The sequence below is a fragment of the Vanacampus margaritifer genome, chromosome 1 (genome assembly GCF_051991255.1).
Source record: "Vanacampus margaritifer isolate UIUO_Vmar chromosome 1, RoL_Vmar_1.0, whole genome shotgun sequence".
Classification (NCBI taxonomy): domain Eukaryota; kingdom Metazoa; phylum Chordata; class Actinopteri; order Syngnathiformes; family Syngnathidae; genus Vanacampus; species Vanacampus margaritifer.
In genome coordinates, this window is record NC_135432.1 from 58,044,256 (window position 1) to 58,055,615 (window position 11,360).

The window sequence follows — 11,360 nt, forward strand, 5'->3', positions numbered from 1 at the left end:
TGTCCTGTCTGACGTTTTTAGGTATTAACTAAAGACAGACTTTTTGGCAAACTGGCTGAACGGCGGCGTTAGCATGGTACGTAAAACAATGTTCTTCTAAAACTGTGTGATGGGCAATTTTGTGTGCTATGACAAAAAAAAATGTTATTTTTTTTAAACACACTTAGCGGATACTTAGCATTCTTATTTGTAAACATGTAGATAAAATTATTCAATGTATATATTTGATCAAAAAAAAAAACTTTTTTTGGAAAGGGTTGTTGTTCTCTGTCAGGAGTCTGATTGGCTAAAACAATGCATTATAGCCTGCAAATTTGTTTTCATCTCTCATTTTGAAATAATGTAGGCAAAATAGTGAATTACTCGGTGGCAGATGCTATTGTTTCAGTCTTAACACAAAGAAAAACAACATGACGTTAGTTATGGGAGCCACACGGACCTCCACAATGGCAAAAACTCCCAACATTATTCTGCTCAATACAACACTGGCATTGAAATAGCACTTTAGCTCATTCAAAGAGAGATCATGGGTCAATCGAGGAAATGCAGTCGAATGCCCATCAACCCCCTGTTGGAATTTATTTCTATATTAATATAAATTTAAGTTAATAATCTGACTCCAATTTGTGACCTTACCAAACTATCACCCATCCAACAATAGCATGCTCGTTCTGCAATAGAAAGGTATCAGGAAGCCGGCATTTTCACACACGAGTGGATTTATTCCTAACACTCAAATCTAATACATCACAGCTGGGGTCCCGGGTCCCTATCAATACAATTCTATACGCCTCTGTCTCAAACAGCAGACGTAGTCTTCTCCGAGTTGCCCCAGTGAATAGTTATACTACACAATATTTAAATGACACAGAAACAAAGGCATCCTGGCATTATTCTATTGGCTATGTGTTTTCTGCAGTTTAACTTTAGCTTGCTTCTCATTGGCCGATCTTCATCCGCAGGTCACTGGGTGGCTTCTCCTGTTTTGTACTTTTCCGCCACGGTCTCAAACAAATGTGGTTTATAACCTACTTTGATCTTATCACGGTTCTGCATCTCCCCCTGCAATTAGCATCCTTTGTTGGCAACCTTCCATTCCTAACACGCCCACGTGCATCACACACATCCTGTATTTCACCCCCACTCAACACAAACTCTTATATTCCTTTAATCCCTCTCATGACCTCAGACGACTGAGGTCATCACTCGAATACCTTGTTTTTTATTGTTAAACATGAGCTATAAATCAATAAACAACTAAAAATTAGTAAAAAATTTCATTCTAGTAGAAAATCAGTATAAAATTTCATTCTTTCTCATGGCCTCAGATCCCTGAGGCTAACTTCACATACTCACATCCCGGACTCCCGGAGGGCCACCGCTGTCTCCGCTTCCTGGGGGTCCTTCTGAGGGATCATCATATACTGACCACCCGGCTGTAGTGGCCCCAACGTGCGTTCAATTGTCTTAACAGTCAATGATCTGATACATGGAATATAACAACATCCGCATAACACCATGATAGCCTGAATGCTCTTTCATTTTATTACTTAGCGTGCGCAGACCCTCCAATGCCTTAGTAAGGCGACCATCAGGAGATGTATTGTTGGGGATCAGAGTACAACACTGCTCCCCAAAAATACCACACACTCCTCCTCTTTCAGCTAACACCATATCTAAACTCATTCTATTTTGGAATGCCATAAGAGACGTGGCTGCTAATTGCTCGTGCACTGCCTGGAGTGCCGAGGTGGTAAAGTTCGCCAATCGTTGGACATTGTAGTGGACATAATTAATCCGGTCCACATTTTTGTTTACTGTAATAAACAGAAAAATACTCTCCCATCCTGCTGCCACTTGATCCACCAATTTGTATTCATCAGGGACCCCTCTCGGAACTCCAATTGCATCTATGTATGTGGGGTCTCCTGCATTCAACCATTCTTGCATGTCCCTTTTCTTCCTCCCAAGGAAGGGGATTCTTCCCCACTGTCTAACTCCTTCCCAATTTATCCTAGCCATGTCTAATGCTGTCACACTTATTGGCATGATCAGCGTTACTAGGGCGCACTTACCTGAGGCATTGGGGGGAAGCCTATCGTACAACACTCTCTCTCCACACCACAGCCAAACATCAGCACGAGCGAGAGGTATTCCTGCTGGCAAAGACACATTTTCATTACACCATGACTCCTGGATGTTTCCAATCCCAGGGCCACTCCCATGTAACTTTAGGCAGGTAAAATTTTGTTGTGCAACATGGATGTCAAAAATGGGCTTTTGCTTTTCCATATTTGTCAGTGGAAAGGCCGAATCCAATTGGCTGCACTTTCCTTGGAGAGTTTTGTTATACAGGAAACCAAAGAGACAGGTTTTGGATACAACAGTTGCTGCCATAATTTTCAAAACTGGTCTTGCACCTAAACATACCAAACAATCCTCGTTAGTATTCTTAGCGGCCTGTTCAGCCATCAGGAGCCAATTATTAGTGACCATAGAAATACCTGTGTGACTCATAAACCAGTCATCTACTGTCGTCATTGTTTTGGCCGTGGTACCCGTTCGACGGGTATAATTATTTACTACCGGTGCTTCCCCTTTTATCATAGTCCCATTCTCACAAATGATAATTGGAAAATATGGATCTTTTCCAGACGAATATGCCCACAACTTAAACCCCCAACATGATGTGTTTAGCACTAACACTTCTTGGTGTGGTGGCGCAATTGACTTATTACCCATTGCAATTGTTAATTTCAATATCTCCCCTTCTTTTCTCAGGAGAATCTTATTATGGAAATACTTAGCAATTTTATTCTTTGATGGTGTCCAATAATCACCCGCCTGTGTGGTAACCACGGAATCCCATCCCCACATTGTCACATGTGCTGTCATATACCACCAGTAACCAGGGAACATGTCTCCAGTTACTAATGACATGACTGCCTTCACTGGTGTATACCACGCTTCCCGAAACCCTCTCAGTGCCTTTATTGGTATATTTACTTGGGTCTTCGTATTAGGGGCCACTGTTATTCTCACCGAATTATTATATGCCCAGCCTATCATCCAATTCTGGTAGCCCTTTTTCTCCCCCTTATTTTTTGACTTTACCTCTCTTCTCCTTCTATGTTCCTGTGGGCGTACCAAGGACCAGTCCTGGTACTGTGGTTGATAATTGTCCAATTTATCTAACAAATCAAGCCATTGTTGAGTCCAGTTGAAAATTGTCACCCAAGTGTTCACCTGTGTCGGTTGTTTACACTTCAGATTTAACAGTAGTTGTTGTGTCTGTGTCAGCGTCTTACCACCATCTTGCTCTGCTTCATACCATACCGTTCCATTACAGGAATGATACACCATCACTCGTTCTCCTTTCGTTCCATCACTTCTATCATCCCGCACCATATGTTCAAACGCTAACATAGTCCACACAAAGCACAAGCCTGCAAACAAAATAGTCAATAAAGTTAAACATTTGCATCGTCGTCGTTTTTGTTCCGACACTTCCGAGTCCGATTTTGATCCAATTCTCGCCATCGACACATTCCCTCTCTTGACCTGCCCGTCCGGGCAGTCAATCTTTAAGCTCACCATTGGCAGGCACAAAGTCTGGGGCCGGGCGCAACTGTGAGTAATGGTACCCCTTTTGTCAATTCTCATAATCGCTTGCACCTCATTTGGGAGGCCGTTCAGCATCGCCGTCCTGAACATCATCTCAGCTTCAGGGTAGCTGCCTGGGTGTTTACCTGTGGTCTCAATCCACAGCTCCAATGCTTGAGCATAATGTTGCTCTTTGTCGTACATCAAATTTCTGTATTTTTAACGCTGGTTTCTTATTATAGCAGTGTAAATCATTTAAAAACAACATCATCTTAACTCAGAACTATTCATGTCCGGCCGGGCCATGAACAGTCTGAGAAGAGATTTATACTTATACCTTAAATAAACACTGCAGTTCATTTTTAACAACTTGTCTCATGAAAAAATGTCACCCAGGTGTGTCAATGTTCCTTCCACACCTAAATGGCATATTCCATGGGCTCTAGAAATTATACTTTTCAATTGTTTCTGAGATGGAACATACTTACCGTATTTCTGCTATAAGGGTCGTCTTTTGTCATCTTTGTAGAACTTATTTTTCCAACTCCCATCCTCTTCATTCGCTGCCTGTAAATTCCTCACACCTAACTTCATTCTCACATCAGACTTCCTTTCAACCATACACAGACAGACCAGTCATTCTCACATCAGACTTCCTTTTCAACCATACACAGACAGACCAGTCATTCCCCCATCTGATAAAGATCAATTTTGATCATTTCAGACCTGAATGTGAAAACGGCAGCCGCTTCCAAATTGCTGCTTCAAAGAGGAAAAACAGACACCTTGTGTCCTGTAGATTAAAAAACAACCAAATTGTGACAATTTGGCCAACACCAGAACTATAAAAAGATCTCCAGCTGAGCTAGCCAGGAGCCATAAAAACAAAAGCCTTTGAGGCAAGAGTTTGTAATGTAAATTTGAATCCTGTAGATTAGAAAAACAACCAACTTAAGAAGATGTAAATTAAGATACTGCAGCGGAGGACTTTTAGGGTCAGGAAGAGATGAAAAAAAGATTTAAAATAACCCCATTAATCTATTGCAGGTCACGAATCTTCCAAATATCTGCCATCTCAACTAATAAAAGAAATGAGTTATAATCAGAAAAACAAAACAAAATCCCTACTTTACACCAACCAAAAAGTATTCTTAAAATGCTAACTAACCTCACCTCTTCTACAGAGTAGTGGGGGCTTTGTAAAAACACAGCAGGGAACTTTGCAGATCATGACCCAATCAAAAATCAGTGCTGCAACCTAAATCAAAAATTAAAAATTTAACCAGCAAATTCGCCATAAGTGTTCCATATCTGAGTCCACTCTGAGAAGCCAAAGTTATAAAAGAGAAATGGGAAAATAATAGAAGGCCAAATTCAACAAGCATCAAACAACGGAAAATATAGTATTTAAAGATTAGACTAAATTTTATACTACCCTAATTCACATAAGCTGTTCTCAATTTCCGAAACTGCGTTGCTATAGATCACATTTCCTTTCTGACATAGTACAGAGTGCAAATGTCTACAAACAGAATACAACATACGACCTCAGGCACCACACTCAGATGATTCCAGAACTTTGAGTCCACAACTGTAGTTCATATTCCTTCCTGTCCTTGTCGATAGCAGTTTATGCAGGGCAAAGTTCAAAGCGGGCACTGGGCTTTGTGTACTGGAGTTCTCAGGAAAAGTTCATCATGACAGAATCGATGGTTATCCTGTCTGCTCAAAAAGTTGCTGGACATTATGCTCAAACAATGCATAAGAGTCATTGAACAGTCACAGGACGAGCGGATTTACAGTGTACCATCCTTTTTGCAGTCCGTGTGGTCACTTCCCCCCCCCGAAAGTGACCATTGTTCAGTTCGCCTTCCACTCTGAACATCAAGCATAGCAGGAGAATGCTGTTCATTCCATTTCCAGCACTTTTCGGTTGAGTCACCCAAGTGAAACACCTTTCAGTCAAAGATTGAACCTGCCTGAAACATTTATACACTCGGAACAGACAGAGGGAGATGAGATCATAGCAAGAGAACACTGCTTGTTGTCATTCAATTTCCAAGACAAAATAAAATAAAAAATTCCCCCAAAATATTTTGTTTTCCAAACCCCTAATTTATTCATTTTGTGGTTTTATTTGAATTTGATCACTACACTATAGCAAGTAGTAGTACTATATTTACGCATATGTCTACCATAGACATCTTCATTACGTGTTACCTCAAATTTAAGAAACATGTGACAGCTGTTAGTCACCCTGGCCACTTGGATGGAAGTCCTTTCCAGACTTCTAGAATGGGACTCAGATAAAGACAAAGGTTAAATCATTTTCACACCTACGGATAAGTTATCAGAGATGCAGGGGAAATATAAAAATCAAAAATGAAAAGTCTATTTCAATTAAAATTTGGTTTTATTACTTATTCAACTATATTACACAGATCTGATTTTAAAAATAATATGAGAGTGGCCTGTAGTTCACACCTAGACCTCTATGTCCTTCCGCATAACAGGAACAATTTGATTTAGCCTTAGACGACCCCTGTTATTCACACACACAACAGACTACAAGTCTCCCAAATGGAGACAATGGGAGAGAGGACTAAACTTATCACACCCCCTTTCCTTTTTATTTAGTTTAATTTAATTTTAACAGACAACAGTACAAATCACCATCTTCTTAAAACAGCAGCTCACGGCCCCCATCCTTTCAAAATATGCAGATTTCCTGCTTACCATTCTTTTTCACCCTTTTTTTCACACACTTAAAAATCACTGTCTTAAACAAACTTACACTTCCATTCACTTAACTTCTGCACTTTTCTCATCACTCTCCACTTCCCCCTCGCGGTGATCCGCGTTGCTGGGCGTTGCCTGCCCCCGTCTCTGTGTCCCTGTCACCATTTTCTCTAACATCCCTCTTTCCTCAGTCTGCACCTTCTGTCCATCAAACAACTTCCCCTGTGCCTCCTCCCTTATCAGCTTCGGAGTCCTCTTATCCCCTGCACTAGTGGTGCCCCCTTCTCCTGCTAACACCGCCCCTGACGTGCGCACGGGTGACTCACTCCCCCGCAGCCTTTTCCTCTCATTATTCACAGCCTGTTCGATCAACTGTATTGTTGCTGGCGTCATCCGTGACCCGTCATCTTCCACATCTAAAACCATTCTGCCCCCCAAAGTAACTACGGGGGCCATCACTGACGCCGTCGGATACAAAATATACAAATACATACTGTCCCGAGCTCGGCAACTGTGGATAAACGCCTCTAAAACATTCCGCCTTTTCTCCCTTATCAATCACTTCCTCCTCTCTCTTTTCCTCTTTCTTTTCCTCTTTCTTTTCCTCTTTCTTTTCCTCTCTTATCGCTGCCAGCGCAGTCGCAATAGTCGCCAATTGGTGAATGCCCCGTCTATCATTCTCTACATTTTTAACTTCTTTTCTGAGTTTATGACGCTTTCGCCATCCAACTCGGCTCTGTTCCTCCTCCATATCTTGAATATTTGCCAACATTCTGCTCTCCTTTTCCTGTAACTGCCGCGCTAACTTCGACATATCCCACGTTCCAGGTTCTCCGCGAAACAATTCATCCTTCTTTAATTTCCAAAACAACTTCTGACACCGTTCTCTTTCCTTCTTAATTCTCTTACTTTCTATTCCACTAATCAACTGTGATTCCAGCTTAGCGTAATGACCATTAATCTCCGACCAGACTTCAGGGGACCCGAGACCCTCATCACACTTTCTCTTCTCCGCCATCCTTAAATCCACTCGCACGTGTCCTAATCACTTCTCTTGCAGTTTAATTTTAGTTTTTACATTCACACCGCTTCCACACTGATACGTAAATCCCAGATTTTAAACCGTATCGATACGTAAATCCCAGATTTTACACCGTATCTAACCACGAATAGTTGCGACCTATTCTAGTAGGTAAATCCCAGATTTTATACCCTACTAATGTCCACACTTTATACGTAAATCCCAGATTTTAAACCGTATCAAACCACGAACAGTTCCAAACTTATTCGAGTAGGTAAATCCCAGATTTTATACCCTACTAACACGTCCCACATTCCTTCCTCTCATAATTTAGCGTTGCCAATGTGCAGAATTTAAACAAAAGGAATCTGCTCACCTTGTTTGAGTATGGGCCCAAGAGGAAAGCCGATCGGACGTGTGGCTTTTTCAGGTCGTCACCTGGTGTGGACTTGGATCCCAGATCCTCGAGTCCCAGACTCTTGTGGTTTTCTCGAAGTCCCAGACTTCTTTTTTACCTCTCTTGCATCACGTCGGCGTCACCATAATTGTTGGAATTTATTTCTATATTAATATAAATTTAAGTTAATAATCTGACTCCAATTTGTGACCTTACCAAACTATCACCCATCCAACAATAGCATGCTCGTTCTGCAATAGAAAGGTATCAGGAAGCCGGCATTTTCACACACGAGTGGATTTATTCCTAACACTCAAATCTAATACATCACAGCTGGGGTCCCGGGTCCCTATCAATACAATTCTATACGCCTCTGTCTCAAACAGCAGACGTAGTCTTCTCCGAGTTGCCCCAGTGAATAGTTATACTACACAATATTTAAATGACACAGAAACAAAGGCATCCTGGCATTATTCTATTGGCTATGTGTTTTCTGCAGTTTAACTTTAGCTTGCTTCTCATTGGCCGATCTTCATCCGCAGGTCACTGGGTGGCTTCTCCTGTTTTGTACTTTTCCGCCACGGTCTCAAACAAATGTGGTTTATAACCTACTTTGATCTTATCACGGTTCTGCATCTCCCCCTGCAATTAGCATCCTTTGTTGGCAACCTTCCATTCCTAACACGCCCACGTGCATCACACACATCCTGTATTTCACCCCCACTCAACACAAACTCTTATATTCCTTTACCCCCCAGAGTGGTGTACATAGACGCCTGGCATCTTTAATGGCGTGCATCCCAAGAATTACTGGCAGACCACAGCTTCCCCTGATATCTACCCAAAAGCTGATGAGGGAACACATTAAATGATCCATGGAAATAGTACCTATGAAATCCAGAGTATAAGTATCCTCCTGCTTGCCACACAGTCACTGACCTCACAACCCTGTTACAGCACCCCAGACGCACCGTAGGCCTACTAGGTACCTTCATTCATGCAAGACCTGCCTTTGCTGCGGCTCCATTCTGGTTCCCATAGACAGAGTGCGGTAGCACCCAAGTGACTTGGAGAGCTTTTTTTCCCATGCGCTCAGCACATCTTTATCCCACAGGCAAGAATGTACAAATAGATTTCAAATTAGAGTCTGTGCTTTAATTTTCTAATGCACTGACCCGTTCTACAGTGGCGTAATAGCGAGTCCCTGTGTGACAATTAAAATAAATCATGTCTGAGCAGAATTCGCTATATGTATTCATGCTTCATCAGTAACTGAATTGATGGGAATGATTTATACCAGGGAACTTAAATACCAATGCCCACATGGCGTAGTGCTAGCACACTCCACTTTCACACTTTTCAGCCACCCTGTTGTGTGTAATGAAATTGACACGTCCATGATGAATGAATGGATGTGGGTAGAAGGACAATGCTTGTTTCTGGACACTCTGAACCTTGTCGAGAACTAAAAGAAACGCATCCAAGCAAAACTTATTTGGAGTTTTATATCGGTTTCTGTTAACTTTGATTTGCTTCAGATGTTTTATGGAAAAGCTTCTACAGCCATCTGCTTTTCAGACAAACTAATGTCCCTTTTGTGAACTGTAGTAAACTGAGGAGATAAAAAAAAAAGGTTTGATATCATTTTCTTTTAATTATAAATCATTGTTATGTGTCGAAACGAGCCTTTCTGCAAGAAAGGTGCCACACTTTGAACTCTCAATGTCATTACAATGTTTGTCACGTGCCATCAACATGATCCGACTTGAAATCACTCACCCTCTTCATGACTTGGGACATCCTCATCCTCGGCTTTATCCTCATCAAGCTTTTTTTTTTATTAATCTCGTCTCATTTGAAATTTCAAAACCATCAATGGGAATTATTCAAATCCCCGAGGTATGAAATAGCTGTGAGGAAGCTGTGGAAGACACTCATTAACTACAAATGGAGAGGAGCCCACAGTAAATCTCGATGAATCCTCCCCGTCGTGGAAATCTGATTAGTTATGGTGGCTGTACTTAATCTAAGTTGAAGGTAGAAGTTAATTTAGTGCGTTGTTTTCTTTAACTGCTTTTTTAGAATGTATTCCATGAGTAGTTCTATGATGAGATTTTTCTGCAGAGACGTGGTATATCTAAAAAGGCCTTCTACGGTTAATGTTTATTAATTTAGTAGACAACTGAGCGGTAATAAGACTTTCCCGAGTATATCAACTATCGTGGTTTCGTACATTGGTTTGTAATATTGTACAGGTTATTCTTTGTCCTCTTAAAGGAGTCCCCAAATTTGTGTTACTATGACCAAAGAACAGAATGCTGCTTGAATGTGTTGATACTGGAACCAATGTCAGCAACCAAACAATCACAAAAAGCACAGAATGACCTACATCTACAGTATACCGTATGTTGGTAAAAACACAAATATTTTCACTATTAACATTATACATAACATTGAATATATCCATCGATACCATCCATTCATCTGTAGTGCTTGTCCTCGTTAGCGTCATGGTTGGCTTGAAGCATATTTTCACATCTCAGCTGATAAAATGGTGCTTATGAAGGGAATAGCAAGTCTGCCATTGCCATACCAACAATTGACATAGCACCTACTTAGTAGTCAATAATATTGACGGACCTGACAGGCCGACTCTCACTTTGTCCCAGTTTCTGGAAAAACACATCAGAAGCATAGCAGTAGATAACAGGCAGGTCCTTCTGATGTGTAGCACAGACATGGCGTGTTTCATTTGTGATGTCTTTGTCCTGTTACAGTTAAGCCTTAAATCTCTCACAACTGTAGGTGAGACCTTTATTCGTTAAATTTGGATTCTTAAGAGGATGCTTTTGGATTAACTCGCTGGAATCCAGTGGCTTGTGTAGAGGGTTTTGCAGATTACATCAAAAATTTGACAAAATAATGGAGCTGGCGGAATCCGCTAACCTTGCCAGTAAGCTTAACTCTCGCGGTATTTGTGAGTTCACAAACTCTGGAGTAAACGTTTTGCACCGCTCCCGCCGATACGTTTGCAACCGACCTTTATTTGGTCGGACGAGACGAAACCAAGAAGCGCCGATGGGGAGACAAACAAACCTAAGAGACGAATGGACGCTGCAATTAATACTGTTCTCGCAGAATTATTCACTGTTTCACTGTAGTTGTGCATTTGTATCTGGTAAATATTTTTATAGAAAACATAGCTGCAACTGGTGCTTCCGTCATTTTCTTACACACAGATGTCAATTAAAGTGGTGGCAGAGAGCGCACATCTGCCAGTGCAATGTCTCCACTGAAGCATAGATAGCAACCATTAGATGGCAAGCTCCGTCTTTGAGATCATTTTTTTAGTATGCAGCAATTAAAGTAACATTGTAATCTTCTGCATTATCTCCCTTCTTCAAAGCAGAGATGCTGTTTGATTTCTTGGGTCGCATAATCCGGAATGTCTACAGTTGAGGGGAGGGCTTTCTACCTCATCACATTCAGACCTCTGCTGTCTGCTGTGCTATTTTGCTACATAAGACACAGAGCGGCTCCTCTACTGTTGTCTTGAGAACATCTTGTTATCGCATCTTGTGCTCGACCACCTGCTGAGTT

General features: G+C 41.4%; 1 long non-coding RNA gene across 1 annotated transcript; it reads right to left on the reverse strand.

The window, feature by feature from the left end:
- Positions 1-701: 701 nt before the first annotated feature.
- Positions 702-8,503, reverse strand: LOC144043502 (uncharacterized). The gene is made up of 2 exons (XR_013291116.1): positions 3,247-8,503; positions 702-2,504 (listed from the first exon to the last, which is right to left on the reverse strand). It is a non-coding gene; the product is annotated as an uncharacterized LOC144043502 (long non-coding RNA).
- Positions 8,504-11,360: the final 2,857 nt, after the last annotated feature.